At 44.8% G+C, this 18,769-nt stretch overlaps 1 protein-coding gene across 2 annotated transcripts in view; it reads left to right on the forward strand.

Annotated features, from left to right (window-relative positions):
• Positions 1 to 18,769, forward strand: part of LOC116534826 — a 60,956-nt gene that overhangs the window by 21,447 nt on the left and 20,740 nt on the right. The window contains exon 2 of one of the 2 annotated variants that reach the window (XR_004261890.1): positions 18,528 to 18,727. The exons of the other annotated variant lie outside the window; for it this stretch is intronic. The gene's annotated coding sequence lies outside the window, so the exon portion shown is untranslated. The remainder of the gene's footprint in view (positions 1 to 18,527; positions 18,728 to 18,769) is intronic. 2 annotated transcript variants of the gene reach the window in all.

Consider the following 18,769-nt stretch of genomic DNA (forward strand, 5'->3'; position numbering starts at 1 on the left):
CAGAAGGGGAGTGTCCCTGGCCAGATGTGAAAGCAGAGGGAAGGAGAGGTGCCAGTAAGCCCCAAACCCTCTCTACTTGGACCCCACAGCTGCCATTAGCCCTGAAGTTGAACAGTGTTGTGGACATATCTTTATGCCTCCTAGCAAAGGGTGAGGCATCCGGAGGTAGCTGAACAGGTGGGTGATTCCAGCAGCAGATGTTGGACCTCACCAGGCCAGGCTCAAAGCTTTTAGAGCACTGAGGCCTTCTGCCTGCCTTCCTGTGTTGAGGGCAGATTAGAATACCTGCTCTTCCTCCATCACAAATGTTATGGAGGTAGAACATAATGTCCGATGTTCAAAACACTTTTTTTAAAGTAGTAAAATATATATGACATATACTTTATCATTTTTACCATTTTATGTGCATAGTTCAGTGGCATTAAGTACATTTACATTGTCGTGCGACCATCACTACCATCCATCTCCCGAACTTTTCTATCTTACAGATCTGAAACTCGCTATTCATTAAGTAATAATTATAATTCCCATTTTCCCCTCCCCCTGCCTTTGGTAACCACCATTCTGCTTTCTGTCTCTATGAATCTGACTACTCTAGGGAGCTCATATTAGTAGAATCACACAATATCCTTTTGTGACTGGCTTATTTCACTTAACATCTTCAAGGTTCATCCACATTGTAGCATGCAGCAGAATTTCTTTCCCTTCTAAGGCTGAATAAGAGCCAATTGTGTATACACACTATATTTGGTTTACCCATTCATTTGTCCACGGACATTTGGGTTACTTCCACTTGTTAGCCATTGTGAATGAAGCTGCTGTGAACATGGGGATGTAACTATCTCCTGAAGTTCTTGCTTTCCATTCTATTCAGCATATACCCAGAAATAGAATTGCTGAATCAAAAGGTAATTTTATTTATTGTTTTTTGAGGAACTTCCATAGTTTTCCCCAGAAGCAGCACCATTTTTCATCCCCACCAGCTATGCACAGGAGGTTTCATTCCTCCAGATTCTCACCAACACATCAACACTTGTTATTTTTTGTTTCTTTAGTAACAGTTGGTGTGAAGTGATAGCTCGTCGTGGTTTTGAAACATTTCTTTAAAGAGTACAGGTGTTGATCGACTTACGACCTATGCAACTTATGACCATTCGACTTTATGACCACAATTGCTAGCCATGACTGCTCCGCTGTAGATTTTTGGAAACACTACAACATTTTGATGTGTATCAAGAATATCGCTACCGCCTGGGAGGCTGTGACGCCAAAGTGCATGAATGGCATCTGGAAAAATTGTGTTAAGCGCTATGTTAATGGTTTTGACGGATTTGACAGTGAACATGAACTTGCAACTATTCAGGAAAAAAATAGTAAAACTCGCTAAAGACCTTTCTTTGGAGTGTGAAATGGAAGATGTCGAAGAGTTACTAGACAAAGAATCCGGAGAACTTACAAATGAAGAGCTAATCGAACTGGAAGAAGAAAGAGTGGCAGAAGAAGAAAGAAGAGAAGCAGAGAAAGAAGAGGAGGAGCCAGAAAGAAAGTTCACCACTAAGGGATTATCGGACGGTTTATCTTTACTGAATAAACTTCTTATACATTTCGAAGCAATGGACCCAAACATCGAACAATTTGCAAGGATTGAACGGATGGCGCACGATCTGTTTCGTCCGTATCATGAAATTTATAAAGAAAAAAGAAACATGCAATTCAGACAAAGCTCACCATGTTTATGAAAAAACCAACTCCGGTAACCCCAACTGCTGCCTCAGATGACGACATCAACGACCAAGCACCAGCAACCAATAAAATGTTTCGTACATGTTTATATATTTTGATATGTTTTGCAATTGGGAAAATGTTTCCTATGGTATTTTTTACACCTGTATTTCGTATTTTTGTATGCACCTGTATTTTGTAATTTTGTATGTTTTGCAAATATTAAACCAGTTGTACTGGTAATGCAGTGTTTTACTTAAACCTGACGAATGTAAAAATAAGAAACAAAATGGTGTAGAGATGATACAAATGGCATAAAATGAACAAAGAAAATTATGATATATGACAATGAAAGAAAATTATGATAAAATATGACTTAAAGATTTTTATAACATCATTTCACAGTACTGTACATATAGCCTACTCAACTTACGACCAAATCGTGTTACGACCGGTCTGTCGGAACCAATTGTGGTCGTAAGTTGAGCACTAGCTGTAAATATACAAATACAATGAAATAAGACTAGGCAAATTAGCTATAAGTTTTAGCAGAATGGAAGTATCCCAATACTTATTTTAAATCTCTTTTAACTTTTGTTTTGCTTTGTTGTGTTTTTTGTTTCTTTGAGACAGAGTCTTGCTCTGTCACCCAGGCCGGAGTGCAGTGGCACAAACTCCAGCTCACTGCAACCTTCGTCTCCTGGGTTCAAGTGATTCTCCTGCCTCAGCCTCCCAAGTAGCTGGGACTACAGGTGTGCCCCACCATGCCCAGTTAAGTTTTTGTATTTTTAGTAGAGACGAGGTTTCACCATACTGGCCAGGCTGGTCTGGAACTCCTGATCTCAGGTGATCCACCCTCCTCAGCCTCCCAAAGTGCTGGGATTGCAGGCATGAGACACCATGCCTGGACTTTTTTAAACGTTTGAATCTAGCTTTAGAAACAGGAAGAAGAGAAATGACAAAGATAGGGGGCACGCAGAACAAACACTATTGGATGATTATGTTTAGGCCCCTCGTTCTAACCAGAAGCTGGAAGGTCGAAGGGCTGTATTATTAGTGAGTGATCTTCCTTTCTTTGTTTCTAGAAAGAGACCAGAGATTCACCCTCTCTTAAGTGGAGAAGTCAGAAAAAAAAGTTCCTTGTCTTCTTCCTGGATTCCTTGCTGTATTCAAATTGAAATGGAAAGAAATGCTAGTGCCCTAGACACTGGCCATGTGAGTGATTGGTAGAAATTTTTGAAGTCCTTTTTCCTAGAAAAGGGCCGAGTAATAGCAACTGTGCAAGCAGGAAGGCTGTCATCCTACGCCTGGAATTCCCTGGTTTTGGAGTTCTCTCAGGGACAAAGTGCCCCTCTACCACCTCACATGGTTGTATTTGCCATTACCCCACACCAGGCTTACTTAGGATTTGTGTGTAGTATAGCTACAAAATGCTCTATGATCCTTTTTTCCCCTTTTTTATATTCATCATTCCTTTTTATAGCCTGGGGAGACAGGTTTGTGTTTTTATTTCCCACATTTTAACTGAAAGTATCCAGAGTGGGCACAGAATAATAAATGTAAACGACTGTGGAGACAGTGTCGTAGCTGCGGCTCCCAGCCTGAGCTTTGACTTGGCGCATTGAACCACACTGTTTCTTTCATCTGACAGGATGGTTGGCACAGGCCAGAGATGAGAGAAACCAGAGCAGCAAGCCTTGGCAGAGACCTCAACCTCCCTTCTGCCACCAGGCCAGCTTTGCCACTTGCTGAACCGCTAGAGCTCTGTGCTGCTTTCGCTCTTCAGGGTTCAGGGGGCTTGGAGGAAGGGGATTGGGAACACCCTCTGACAGGGTGTTGCAGAAGCAGCACCCAGCTCCTCAGTCTGGCCCTCCCCTGTAATTGCTGCCTCTGCCCCTGAGGGAGAAGGGTGAACTGCACATCAGGAGTGCCATCACTTAAGACAAAAGGAATAATCATGACTGTGATATACACGCGCATACAGTCATTGCCTCTTCCCTTGTTAAAGCTACTTCCACAAGAAAGAGAACAACACAGAAGGGTTACGTTTGGGGGTGCTGGGACCTGGAGACCTCTCAGCCTTCGGAAAGGGCTTTGTAGTGCTTGGATCCAAGCCATTTGTTTCTAGAGAGAATCACGGTGGGTAGGAGCTAGCTTTTTCCATTTGCAATGGCTTATTAAGTATAAGCATCTCTCTTCTCTCTGTTTACAGAGTGATTAGCTCTCCCTCCAACTGACCCTGCCAGGGGAGATAGCCAAAGCGTATCCTTAACACCCAGTTAGCCTGCAAAATGCCCTTCCCATAAACCCAGAGACCATAGGCAGGACTCTGCAGTTCATTGTGCCATCTTGTTTTTATATCAGAGGATCTCCACTGGCGGTGGAGTGTGCACTAATGCCACCCATATTTACACAGCTCCATTCTAGTCATAGTGCAGAGGGAGGGGGGGACCTAGCTGAGACAGAGGCAAGAGAGTGATGTGCGCAGTGCATGTGGCCTGGCTGGGAAGCACAGCCTCTGGGCTCCGTGGCCATCACTGATTCTTTTCTAAGTTGAACATTGACCCTTCTTCTCACAGAAGACTGTCTTTCCTGTTTTCATGGGAAGAAGGACAGGTCCCTTCACTCCCCTGGTTGCTGGCAGTTAAGTAATCTTGGAACTCCTAAGCAGTAAAGATTAACTAGAAACTGGCTGATTAGTAGCTGGTTGCCTGGCTGAATTGGCTGGTTTCTAGCAGGTCAGCTTAGTAGAAGGACAGACCAGCTGTGTTAGCAGGCCCAGCCTTAATCAGCCAGATTCCAAAGGTCAGAGTGGAGACGAAATCAGGCAATTTACCCAAATTTTAGAAGCTGAATTCAATTGTAGGATTTGGTCTGGAAATAAGAATGAATCATTTCCAACGAAGTGAATCCTTTTCTCCTCCCTGCCAATTTCTTTACTATGCTACAGGGAAAGCCTAAAATATATCATTGATATTGTTATATAAATATTGTATACCTGCACATACTATAGTATAGGCTCTAATGAAATAATTAAATCCAACTACTTTTAACCTCCTGCATATTCTCAGTGGAAGCTTAGTGCTTTTACTCTGCATTATGCTTTTGTGAAAAGGCTGCACTCTTACTGTTCTACAGCTAGAATTACTATGTGACTGTTATATTTATTGTATGAATTTAGTGTTATTTAACACTTGGTAGAATACAAAGCTGAGGCAAATCCTGTGTATAAAAGTTGACATCTTGCCTGAGGGTTGAGATTATTTAATATGCCAGTCACCCCATCCTTACCATCTCCTGGTGAAGAATAAACTTCTCAGGTGGAATTACTGAGGGAGGGTTCTGGGTGGGTGGCAAAGATACGTAGGGGCTCTGTTTGGTCTTGAGATTCACTGCACTATGTGCAGATTTATGTATGTGTATCTCACACAATACACAGCACACAACCCAGCACACAAATGCAACACACATACAGCACAGAGCACACTCACACAACAAAGCACACACAACATACACAGCACATACAACATATACATACAACACACAGCACACACATGGAGCACAGCTGGCACACACTAAACATTCACACACCACACATGGCACACTCAAAACACGTAATCTTCAGTACACGCTCACATAATGCACACATGGCATATAACACATGCACAGAACATATGCAATACACACACCAGACACATATAGATGGAGAGAGCAGGAAGAGGGAGAAGCCGGGAGAAGAGCTATGTCTTAAGCCGTGCTTGGGCCCTGATGACAGTTCCTTCTCGGGGTGTCCGGGAGACCAGCTCTGGCAGAGGGACGTGAGCTAGTGCAGGGTCAAACACTGCACAGCCCTCCATTCATCTGAGGTAACTGTGCCTGTCACGGGCGAGGGCACGTGCAGAGGCAAGAAAGCTGATTTTTTAATGTTTCTTTTACTTATTTGCCTATTTTCTCCTTATTTTTTTCCCCAATTTCTTTGAAAAAAATAATTACCTGTCTCAGCTAGGTTAAGAGAAACCATCAGAAGCAAGTTGTTTCTACATTTGAGCTGGGGTGTGTAAAGGCGGCTAGTGGTTGAGTCCTCTGGTGAGCAGAACGGGGTGGCCCTGAAGCGGGGTGCCCTGAGGGGCAGGCGCTGGCTGCATTGACCTCCCCTCCTTCCTTGCTGTGTGACCTCCTCCTGCCGCTGTGGCCTCTCTCTGTTTGTTTGAGGAGCAGAGCTCCTGTTCCCTAGCTGTGCTTGTTAAATTCATACCTATCAAGAGGTGCAGGGGAGGTATCAAGTTGCAGAAACCAAGTCACAGAAGAAGTGTGGGGTGTCTTCCCAAAGCATCGTTTTACCAGGTGGTTTTTGGGGAACAAGCTAAATAACTGAGAACTTCTAACTATACATTTATATTAAAACTATCACAGATCTACTATACAATAGAATACAAAATCATCATGCGATTTGAAAACAAAAACTAAGGTTTCAGATGCATTTTGTGACTGTAGAGGGTGGGTTTGGGCCAACACCTGCCCTTTCTTATCCAAGCATAAGCAGTTTTTTCTGATATTTCGGTGGAAAATGTTGGGAGTGCTACCTTAGAGCTTATTCTTTCTCCTTTATGTGGTTCAGATTTAAGTTTCAGGACATTATATTTTCAGATTCATCCTCTCCCTACCCGCCTCCGCCCCCCACCACATAGACAGATTTGGGGCCACCTGTTCACTCCACAGCCAGGAGGATGGAAAGAGTCCTCGTGCCAGATTCTCCTTCATTCACGTAGTCTACAACAATGCAATGCCCTCTCCAATGTTACAGGAGGAGAAAACCCTCCCTTGGCTCCACTTCCAGGTTCTGTGCTTGGACAGAGTGTAGTCTGTACAAAGATGAGCTCAGCTGGGGCCACCTGGAGTGCAGCCCGTGAGACCTGTTCTTCCAGGGGAGCAGCCTAGGGGGCCCCAATGTGCTCACAAACCCTGCCTGATCCCAGGCCTGCCCTGTGCCCAACCTTTTTGCCGTGGAGACCCGTGGCCGCATCTGTAAGTGTTGCTGGTGACTGCCTCCCTGTAAGTGTCCACGTAAGTCCACTCTTATTTTCTCAAGTCCATACTGACTTGTTTGCCTTTCCACGCCAATGGATAGGTGCCAGAGCACAGAAAAGAGAAACACTTCTTCACTCCATTTTCCTCTTTTCTCCAAAAAGTCAGGCTGTACTTGGCTGGCCCAGTCCTCTGGGGGTTCTGTGCTGTTCTCGCGTTTTTTCAGCAAAGCCTGAGAGCACCGTGTCACCTCTTCTGTGGACCAAGAGCTTGGGACAGGTTTTCTTTATCCTGGGCAGGGAGGGGTTGGGAATGATGGGCTATTCCACTAGATAAACCCATGCAAGTCTCTCCTGTACCCCTAGGCAGAAGTTGTGGAATTAGACTCAACTTATCATGTAAACGCTCTAAAGAGTCCATAAGACAAACAGAATGTATCAAAAATCACTTATTGCATTCATAAGGTGAACATATTATTTCTTTTTTTTTTTTCCTTTTGAGACGGAGTCTTCCTCTTTCACCAAGCTGGAGCGCAGTGGTGCGATCTCGGGTCACTGCAACCTCTGCCTCTCAGGTTCAAGCAATTCTCCAGCCTCAGCCTCCCGAGTATCTGGGACCACAGGCACGTGCCACCACGCCCAGCTAATTTTTCTATTTTTAGAAGGGACAGGGTTTCAGCATGTTGGCCAGGATGGTCTCGATCTCCTGACCTCGTGATCGCCCCTCCTCAGTCTCCCAGAGTGCTGGGATTACAGGTGTGAGCCACTGTGCCTGGCCTAAACATATTATTTCTTATAGGCTTTAGACCCTTAGAGGGATGAATAACATGCAGTTTATTTCACATATAACCTTGTTTTATTCATATATATGCTTTTTTCTTTTTCGTTTCCTTCCTTCCTCCCTTCCTTCCTTCCTCCTTCCTTCCTTCCTTCCTTCTTTCCTTCATTTTCTTCTTTCTCTCTTTCTTTCCTTCTTTTCTTTCTTTGTCTTTCTTTCTCTCCCTTTCTTTCTTTCTCTCTCTCTCTCTCTCTCTTTCTTTCTTTCTGTCTGTCTCTCTCTGTTGTCCAGACTGGAGGGCGTGGTGTAATCACGGCTCAGCATGGCTTTGAACTCCTGTACTCAAGCAATCCTCCCATCTCCACCCACTGAGTGACTGGGACTACAGGTGTACAGCACCACACTCACCTAATTAAAAAATATATTTTTTTGTAGACATGGGGGTATCACTGTGTTGCCCAGGCTGTTCTTGAAATCCTGGCCTCAAGCAATCCTCTTGTCTCAGCCTCCCAAAACATTGGGATTACAGGCACGAGCCCCACACCCATCCTGATCTTTTTTCTTATTCAATGGTTACCTGGAGGTTCAATGTGTCCTCTCTCTTTCTGTCCTCTCTCTTTCTCTCTGCGGCTGTCTCTCTGCCTCCGTTTCCCTCCCCACCCCCCCCCACACATATGTATTCTTTTGAATTGGCTTTTCAACAGATTGTCTTGATTTTCATTAGACATAGCCATAGGTGTATCTATAAAACCAACAAATTTACCTAAATTCAGGAAAATAATCGTGACTAAAGTTTTAAATAATGGCGAGGGAAGGTTCCATGTGGTTCAGGGGAACCAACGTGCTTCCCTGCAGCTTGAGGTGTTCACTACATGAACACCTAGGAAGGTGGTGAGAACAGTCCCCTGGCCTCGGACATGGGCGGTACAACTCTCATACCCAGATATCTGTCACTGAATGATTATCCCTCTTCCCACCCCACTGCAGCTCTTGGTTGCTCTTCTTTTCTTCTCTCTTTGAAAACAAAGAAAGAAGGATAGGTAAAACCTGGACTTGAAAGAAAATGATAGATCAAGCTGTTATTTTGCTCATTGCCTAGTTGGTAGAGCTATTGACTCACTAAAAGATTATTACAGCAGATAAAATGTACTGTTAAAGAATAGGTTTCTAAAAATATATACAGAGGGTTTCAAAGGGAAAGGTTGTTTGTTTGTATGTTTTTCAAGTTCTCTCTGGGTTTCAAATTTTAGGTATTGGCCTGACAAAATCAGCTTTCTGATTGGAAAATCTTTCTGGTTGGCAAGAAAATCTGGATATTTTAAACTGTGTTTTTCTTCCTTCAGCCTCACCTAGGCTCTCCATAGAGTGGATATTGGAATTAAAAGCTGTCCTGACTTTTAAGATCTCAAACATTGATGGTCAGAGTAATCCATGAATTCTATCATCTTCATATCTGACACTGTGTGACTAAAACACTTTAAATCTGAATTCAGAAACAAATGCACACTCTGTTTCGAGAGTTATGTACACCTTCCCACATGATTATTTTCTTTCCTCTTTAAATTTTAATTTAACTTTCTTCCTCTAGAAAGAACTTAGAAATATTACAGAGCAAAGTGGGAGCTTTACAAAGAGTATGAGGATTAGAATTGAATACCAGAACAACAGGTGAAAATGGCAGGTGGTAGTAAGAGGAATATTGAATACGAGAAAATAGTAGCCATCTAAATGTTGTTCTGCACCTAGATAGGTCCTAGAGGAAAAGTCATTCCCACAGCAGTTTGCAAGGCAAGCCCCTGGCAGAGAGAGGAGATGAACCCCTCCTTGTGGAAAGCTAGTCTTGCCTATGGAGAGTTGCAGGGATTAAGGAGAAGTACTGCAGAAAAGGAGCCTGCATTCCTGATCTGTGTTCAGGAAGAAGCCCACTCCAAGTGCCCAGGGCCATTAGCGGGGCAGAGTCATCCTGGTGGGTAACGCAGCAGCACAGCCTCATGTGTGAGCTGCACCCCTCCCCAAGGCAGATCGCAGCCTTGGCTTTGGGGCTTCATGAAACAGCCTAAGACCCTGGATTCACTTTGGGGAATAGAAGCCACACAATTACAGTTTTGGCTTTCCCCCCCACTTCTTCAAATTGGCCATGTACACAGGTTGGTCTCTCATTAGGGCTGAATCCGGCAGGTCTTCCTCTGTGGGAGCTGTGTGCACAATATGCTATCACATGTGGAGGAGCTGGCCAAGGAAAAGTCAGAGAGATTACACAGCAGCTTTGGACTCTGTCCAGCGCACTGTTCTCAGCCCATTTCTCTTCTTTTAGCATCTGGGAGACTCTAATAAAAGCAATTCCCTACTCCCAGTACAGAGGGGGAAACATATTTCTAAAACTCTCACATAGCCATTGGTGTGTTTAATGTCAAAAAATAAACATGTTGTGTTCTAAAGTTGCAAACACCCGGAATGAATATCATTATGGTTCTGAATGCTGGGAGGTGACAGAGGGAAGGAGTGAGGGGATGTTTGTAAAGGCTCCTTCACTGGTGGGAAGTCAGCATGTCCTTGGGATGGTAGGGACCCTGGTTCCTGGAGAGATCCCTTCACCGAATGATTGAGTTTGCCTGTAGCTTACGGACAGAAGTGGGAAAGGGCAGGAAATGGGAGGAAGATGGAAAAGAATGTTTCTGCAACTCTCACTTCCCTAGGTGAGTTCCCAGTGGTCCCTTTCAAATTGCTGCAGATGAGGTAGAATTGCTCTTGTCTGTAGGGACTGATGAGGATAGAGATCATACTCATGAAGTTACAGATGACACCAATCTGGTGTGATCCCTAGAGTGGACTGTGGAAGGGGTGACAGGGAAGAGTGTGACTCCACCGGATAAAATGTGACAAGAATTCGGAATTACTTTGGAGTAGTGGTGGGATTCAAAACACATTTATCCAGGGGTGGTATCAAAAGAAGCCTTTTGAAAACAAACACAGGGTAATACCAGAGGCTGGAAGCACCCAGCGGCAGAGGATGTCTGGTCAGAAGGAGGATGAGAACTTGTGAAACTGGAGCTGCTGGCAGAGGAGCCCTTCCCACAGCCCTGCACTGACTCTCTACGGAGGCTGGGCTCACATGGCCACCCCAGGGGACCGTTGTGGTCTCCCTAGGCATCCAACTAATGGCTGTACATCAACTTAAGAAAAGCTTCTCTGTGACCCTCAAGCCAACTCAAGAAGAAACCTGGAAGCTGTTTTTCTGAGGAAGCCAGAACGCACTGCTCCACTTCAACACATCTGGCACTGCAGCTAACGAGGATAATTGCAGGGCACCCATGTCTCAGCCGAATTAGGCAAAACCGTCTAGCCCTATAAAAACCCACAAAGGGTGTAGTGTTGTAATCTTACAAGGACTCTTCTCTGACTCAGAAGGGCCGACAGCAGCCGGTCATGTAGTCCTGTATTGTGGCAGAAGGACCAAGCTCCGTTGTGGGATGCATTGGGCTTGCAGGTTGGAACTCTTTGTGATCCTCTCACTGGGGAGGGACTCCTGTTTTGGAAAACCTAGGTGCTCCAAGGGACAATAATAAGGAGAGAAGGAGAGGTTGTTTCATGGGGAACGTGGAGGCATGGGATCACTGAAAATGGAGTCACTCGAAGTGTGTGGTATGGCTCGTCACACACTCAGTGTGCACTGAGACCTGTTTGGTGGGATGGGCAAAGGGCAGAAGGGCAGCATTTTTACACAAAATGCAGGACACATATCCCAATCTGTGACAAAAAAAAATGTGACTGTCCATCCTTCACTAGGGTAGGAAGGAGGAAATTGACTTAACATTAAGCATAAGGATTTTAGGTTAAACTCTTATGTTACTGAAAAATGTCTGTCCAGTGATCTAAATGGTAGCAGACTCTCAGCTGTGTAATCAATCGAAGTGGTGCGTGTGTGTGTGTGTGTGTGTGTGTGAACACTACAGCTTACATGACTGAAGACAGTCTGCCGTCTTTCCTTCCTGCTACTAATGGTATATACAGTGGTCAGAGGTGTTTGAACCAGAGCAACTCCATCTTGAATAGGGGCTGAGTCAAATAAGGCTGAGACCTACATTGCTGCATTCCCAGGAAGTTAGACAATCTAGGTCACAGGATGAGATAGGAGCTCGGCACAAGGTACAGGTCACAAAGACCTTGCTGATAAAATGATGCAGTAAAGAAGCCAGTCAAACCCTGCTAAAACCAAGATGCTGATGAAAGTGACCTCTGGCTCTCCTCACTGCCCGCTATATGCTAATTATAATGCGTTCATGCTAAAAGACACTCCCATCAGCACCATGACAGTTTACAAATGCCATGGCCACCTAAGGAAGTTACTCTATATGGTGTAAAAAGGGAAGAAACCCTCAGTTCTGGGAATTACTCACCCCTCTCCTGGAAAACTCATGAATGATCGACCCCTTGTTTAGCATATAATCAAGAAATAACCACAAAAATGGGCAACCAGCAGCCCTCCAGGCTGCTCTGACTATGAAGTAGCCATTCTTTTGTTCCTTTGCTTTCTTAATAAACTTGCTTTCACTTTACTCTAAGGACTCACCCTGAATTCTTTCTTGCGTAATGTCCAGGAACCCCCTCTTGGAGTCTGGATCGGGACCCCTTTCCGGTAACACAGTCATGTGCTGCATAACAGCATTTTGGTCAATGCCAGGATACACACACAACTGTGTTTGTATAAGATTATAGTATATTTTCATGGTACTTTTTCTGTGTTTAGATAAGTGTAGGTAAACAGATAGTTACCCTTGTGTTACAACTACCTACATTATTCAGTACAGTTACATGCTATACAGGTCTGCAGCCTAGGAGCAATAGGCCATTCCATAGAGCCAAGATGTGTAACAGGCTATACCATCTAGGTTTGTGTAAGTAAGTCCACTCTGTGATGTTAGCGCAGCAAGAAAATCACATAGCTGTTACAGGAAAGGGGTCTCGATCCAGACCCCAAGAGAGAGTTCTTGGGTCTCACACAAGAAAGAATTCAGGGCAAGTTCGTAAAGTGAAAGCAAGTTTATTAAGAAAGTAAAGGAACAGTCTCAGCACAGTGGCTCACACCTGTAATCCCAGCACTTTGGGAGACCAAGGTAGGTGGGTCACCTGAGGTCAGGAGTTCGAGACCAGCCTGGTCAACACAGTGAAACCCCACTTCTACTAAAAAATACAAAATTAGCTGGGAGTGATGGTGCACACCTGTAATCCCAGGTACTCAGGAGGCTGAGGCAGGAGAACTGCTTGAACCCAGGAGGCGGACGTTGCAGTGAGCTGAGATCATGCCATTGCACTCCAGCCTGGGTGACAAGAGTGAAACTCTGTCCCCCCCCCAAAAAAAAAAAATTTAGAAAAAGAAAGCAAACAAGAAAAAAAAAAAGAATGACTACTCCATAGACAGAGCAGCCCAGAGGGTTGCTAGTTGCTCATTTTTATGGTTGTTTCTTGATTACCTGCTAAATAAGGGATGGATTATTCATGCCTCTCCTTTTTAGACCAGGTAGGGTAACTTCCTGACATTGCCATGGCATTTGTAAACTGTCATGGCACTGGTGGGAGTGTAGCAGTGAAAAAATCAGAGGTCACTCTCATCACCGTCTTGGTTTTGGTGGGTTTTAGCCGGCTTCTTTACTGCAACCTGTTTTATCAGCGAGGTCTTCATGACCTGTATCGTGTGCCGACCTCCCATCCCATTCTGACTCAGAGCACCTTAACTGTCTGGGAATGCAGCCCGGTAGGTTTCAGCCACATTTTACCCAGCCCCTACTCAAGATGGAGTTGCTCTGGTTTACACACCTCTGACATAATGACACATTTCTTACAATGCATGTCCATCATTTGATCAAGACATGACTTTAGTTGTGTAGATAAAGCTTAAAGGAAGAATCGTGGACTAGTGCAGGATCTTTGCAAACTTTCTTCCAAGAGGAATTAAAACTTAGCCTGGTGTCTACCAGTGTGGGGTCATTTTAGATGTGGAATTCTTCATTATCCCCAGCCCAGAGCAGGGGACACATGGATGGAGTGGTTTTACCCGCCAAAACAACTTTAAATTTCTAAAGGTTGGGTAGAAAAATCTCATTCATTTATGACCTCTAGAGAGCCTTGAAGCATGCTGGCTCGTAAGGCCTTGCCTAGTCCCAGGTGCATTCCCAGGAGGGTGGTGCGAGCTGTGCATGAGCTCCCGAGCCCACGCCCAGCCACAAGGATGGATGGTCCACAGTCCGTGAACTTACAGCAACCCATCCACATGCAAAAGCATCTTTATTTTCAGTTTTAAGTGGAGGTATTAAAAACAGTGTTAAAGGAGGGGAACACTTAAGAAGTGCAACCTTTTGTTCTGAATAACAATTAGGAACAGTTAGGTATTTAAATCATCTAAAATTTTTCTTTTGTAGGAACACAGCAAATGCTATACAGCTCGTGCTTTTCAGAAGAGTGATGGGTGGGCACCAACAATAAGGAAGTGCTATCATTCAAGAGAGCATCCATCTCAGACATAATGTGCCAGTACTGTAGTAACAATGCTGCGCTTTAAAAAGACATCTTTCATCGGAAAAACACACACCGCGCTCTTTCTGCAGGCAGCCTTGCTCTGTGTGTGCCAAATGGACATAGTTTTACAGGTTCTTGGGGGGCAAACAGTGAATGCTCTTTAAAGGGCTAACGTTTATTACCGTTTATTAACGTTTATTAAAGGTCTAACAGATTAGTTTCTGTCGTGCAAGAAATCGAGAAGCTAGAATGGGTTTTGAATAGGGTGCATGTGAAGCGCTGTCTGGTGAGATGAAAACATTTCTGGAGAGGAGGGCAGCTGGGACCCCTAGGCTGGTGGTGGGGTTTGCCATCTCCCTGTTCTCCATTCTGCCATGCTTTGGAAGGCTTTCAGAAATTGGTGAGGACATTTTTTGTTGTTGATCAAGGATCTCTGAATCTTGGAATGTACCAGCCTTGATTATGGGCAGAAAAAGTGAAATGTCTTTCAAGGCATGGTTTTGTTATCTGGACTCAAGAAAATGCTTATGTAAATCCCACCCCCATGAGAAGAAAGGAAATTTGAGGGAGTATCTGTTAAGATGCATCATATGGAGTCTTTGGTTTCGGGCCTGATTTTGCCACTCCTACCCTACCCGTCCACCCACCCACTTCCTTCCCCACTCTCAGGAGTCACAGTAACCAATTTGGGGTTTGTATTTAACACCTGCAAATTCTGGCTAAGAGGCCTCCCTCTTTTCTCCTTCACCGCCTCCCTCCCTCTCCCGATCCAAACACTTTAGTCAGTGCTTCCCAAATCACACCACTGAAAAGCAGGGAAACCCTTTTTGCATCGATACTGCAAAGACTGAAAATGTTTGTTTTCAGCCGTCCTACTTGTAACCTTTCATCAAACCTTGATGATGCTTTTTAAAATAAGCAGAACCTAGCCTCTCACAAATGTATTCAGGGCTTGCTCTGCCCCACACAGAGAACTCCAAGTAAAAGGCCGACTTCCTTAGCTGTAGGTAGTCGATGAGCGCCTACTAGGAGCCAGAGGCTGTGCTACTGAATTAATGATGCGATCTCATCTTCAAATGTACTCGCAAAAAAGAGTATTGCGGGACTTTCTCCTTAGTTCAGTAAAGAGCCAAGCCCTCGTCACATGGCCGTGAAACATTAGGCTCGTAGACACTTTGAAGGGTGGGAACAATGGAATTTACAGAGCAAAAGGAGAAACAGGGACTCTCTGCAAAGCCAAGGTCCTGCTAGAGCAGCTTCCCACCTCACAGATTGAATCCCACGTTCCACCCAGGAGGAGGAGGGGCCAGGATTCTCCCGGCTGCAAATGCGGAACTTCCCCAGGCTCCACCCTAGCGCGCCTTCCGCCCGGTGTGCAGGTGGTTGCAGGTTCTGCCACGGAGCCCTTCCCACCTGGCTGTCTCAATTGTGTTTATATACCTTACAAATGGGACAACTGAAGGTCGGAGGAACTGAGTAACTCAGCCAAGGTCCCGGAGCTGGTCAGCGCGGCCAACCCTCCGGAGCCTGCTCTTCCCCTCTGATAAGGGCCACCTCTTTAAGATGACACAGAATGTCCAACCCTGAGACCCACAGTGGAAGGGGCACCATCCTAGTTAAATTGTCAGGTAACTGTTCTTCGTGTTCCTACCTGGCATCATTCAAGAAGGCACATGGCGAGTGCCAGGCAAACACTTGTTAACTTGAACCAGTTTACAACTTTCATAAACATTATAAAGTCTGGCATGAGGAAGAAGTTCAACATGCCTAATTAACAGCTCTTTCTGATAAATAGCAAATCTATTTTTAAATAATCTTTTCTTACAAGTTTTTGTTTTTGCTCACTGGCTTATCATAACCCAAAGGGCAAGGAACAAATTGGACCTGGGGGGCCTGCCTGGGTGAGAGGTGGCAGCACATGACAGTGCCTCCTCTCCCCCAGCCTGGGGCTCGGGACCCCGAGGTTTATAACTCTCCATGTCTTACTGTGGCTGACTGTCACCAGACTCTCAGGTCCCAAGTGACACAACCAAGTAAAAAGGGCTCCCCAGGGAATCTCCCACCAACCTGCACACTGGGAGACAGGGTGTAGCTACAGGAGGTTTGCACCCTTTGCAATGGGGAGGAGCCTGGCCTCTCCTGTTCCTGGGTGGGGACCTGGGATTCAGTCCGTGAGGTGCCAAGCATGTTAGCAGGACTCTATCTCACTTTGCCGAATTGATTTTCCTTTTTCATTTTTTACCAATAAATTCCGCTTCTCACCCTTCTATGTATCCACGAGCCTGATCTTTCTTGGTCGTGTGACAAGAACCCGACTTTTTCTGCAACCCTAGGTTTATCCTTCCTTTATTCTCTTTCCTTTCTATGGCCACAATAACATCATCTCAGAGGAGAGCGACTTCATTAGCCCAGCTGCCTGTGCGAAGAGCAGCCTTCGTCTGTTCAGAGAGGCGAAGGGGCATCAAGCATTCCTGTGCACAAGAAAAAGTGCCACCCACTGAATACTTCCAAGCACACAAGTGTTTGGTGAAAAACACCTGGGTTATTCACTCCTCCTTCTCTCTGGCTCTCCTGGGTCTTCTGGCCCCTGAGTCACTGCTTCTCAATTATGCTGGGAGGTGAGGGTCCTATCATGTCAAAGCTGCTGGGCCTTAGCAGGCGTGCAAAGGTATAGTCAGCCCATCTGATATGTTCCTCCACACTCAGGTAAAAGAGGCAGAAAGGTTCCCACCTCACCTGTTCCACGGCGGGCCACGTGGGTGCATGTTCATCATGGACTTTTGGAGTTCTGCTTTCTAATCTTGCCGAGTGCACCCAGTGGTAGAATTTTCCAGGCAGAGTAGGGATGACTGCTGGAGCCCTACAAAGGAGCAGGTTCCAGGGAGCATAAAGGGGTGAAGTCACGGCCTACGGAACAAGACTGGCCTAGACTATCTTTCTTTTCTTTTCTTTTTTTTTTTTTTTTTTGAAGATGGAGTCTCACTCTGTCACCCAGGCTGGAGTGCAGTGGTGTGGTTTTGGCTCACTGCAACCTCTACCTCCCAGGTTCAAGTGATTCTCCTGCCTCAGCCTCCCATGTAGCTGAGATTACAGGTGCACACCACCACGCCCGGCTAATTCTTGTATTCTTAGTAGAGACTGGGTTTCACCATGTTGGTCAGGCTGGTCTCGAACTCCTGACCTTGTGATCTGCCCACCTTGGCCTCCCAAAGTGTTGGGATGACAGGCGTGAGCCTTTGCGTGCAGCCCTAGTTTAACTTTCAAGCTTCTCTGGCTACTAGCTGTGCAGCCCTGAGCGAGTTCCTTCACCTGTCTGAGGCTTGAGGCTTCCTATTGGTAAACTGGAGAAAGTAGGCTCTATCCCCTGAGTTTCTGTGAAGATTAAATGAGATCATTTAGGAAGCATCCAGCACCACTCCTAGCACCTACTGCATATTCAGTAAATATTAGCTCCTCTTTCCATGCAGGGTCTTGTAGCTCTTTGAATCAAATCATTTTACTTACCCGTATATATTAGCCCTGAGGGATATCACTCAATTCAATATATTTTATATTCTTAATTATACATTCATTTATATCAATATTTTATTACTATATAACATACAGTAATTATGTTAATATTTTAGTATATTAAAATTAATAAATATTTAATATTAATAGAATATATACCTAATGAATATGTATTGGGTGTCTATTATGCACAAGCCATGAAATCAGTTTTGCTATATTTTTTGTAACTCAGGTGACTTAAGCATTTTGACCAAATATTCGGGCTTGTTTATTCAAAATTACAGCAGCAAATAGCACAAATCAATTGGAAGAGTAATTCTAAAATGTGACAGAGGGGTTTGAAGGCAACTGAATCCTGAAGAGGGGCTTAGGTGGGCAAGTTCCCAGGTGGCAGAACCTGGCCATGATTGGAAATGGGCCTTTGGTTGGTGTGGGGGGAGAAAAGGCGCATCTCTTCCATCACCAAATTTCTGTTCATAGTAATCCAGTGAAACATAAAATATTTATGGGAGAAAACTTTTATGGAAATCTTCTTTCCTCAGAGGATTTTTAAAGGCTCAGTCTCCCCAACATCAAACATTCCTGTGAAAAATTAAAAATCCAGTCAATCAACCAGCTGTTTCTAAATATACAGAAATATGGCACAAACTATCTGAGTTTTTGCTTTTTGGTTAAAGAGATACATCATTTAGACACAGCCTAAAGCGCATTAGGCTCATAGCTCACTGAAGAAGCAACATTCTTGAGGTATAAACGGAAATATTCTCAGAAAAATTTTTCCACCGGGTGACACGAGTGCACACCTGAGCTCCAATCAAAGCCCCTGATGATGTGAGCTGGACACAGTGCTGGAGATGGAGACCGGGAGACCTGATCGGGATACCCTGAGCCTTCTGCACACCGCTGGGCCAGGCACCCTTCACCTGTCAAGTGACAAGATGGGACAGAATGAGGCATACTTTCTAACTCCTGTAATGAAGAGGGCCCATCACGGAGAGAGCAAGAGCATGGGAATACCTGCTGCCCTCCAGGTGGGACACGGACAGCCAACTGCATTGCCCCAGGATGACGCCCTCAGGCTTATTCACTTCGTTAGTGGCAGAATTGGTGAGAAGCTGCAGCTTTCAAGCAACTGAGTTATTTTAGCACTTAATAATCTTACTCGTGAAGATGTGGCCATGTGAGATATTCATGTGCTTTATTATTCATTCATTCATTCATT

The sequence above is a fragment of the Sapajus apella genome, unplaced genomic scaffold (assembly GCF_009761245.1).
Source record: "Sapajus apella isolate SASKATOON/1434 unplaced genomic scaffold, GSC_monkey_1.0 scaffold89, whole genome shotgun sequence".
Taxonomy (NCBI): Eukaryota; Metazoa; Chordata; class Mammalia; order Primates; family Cebidae; genus Sapajus; species Sapajus apella.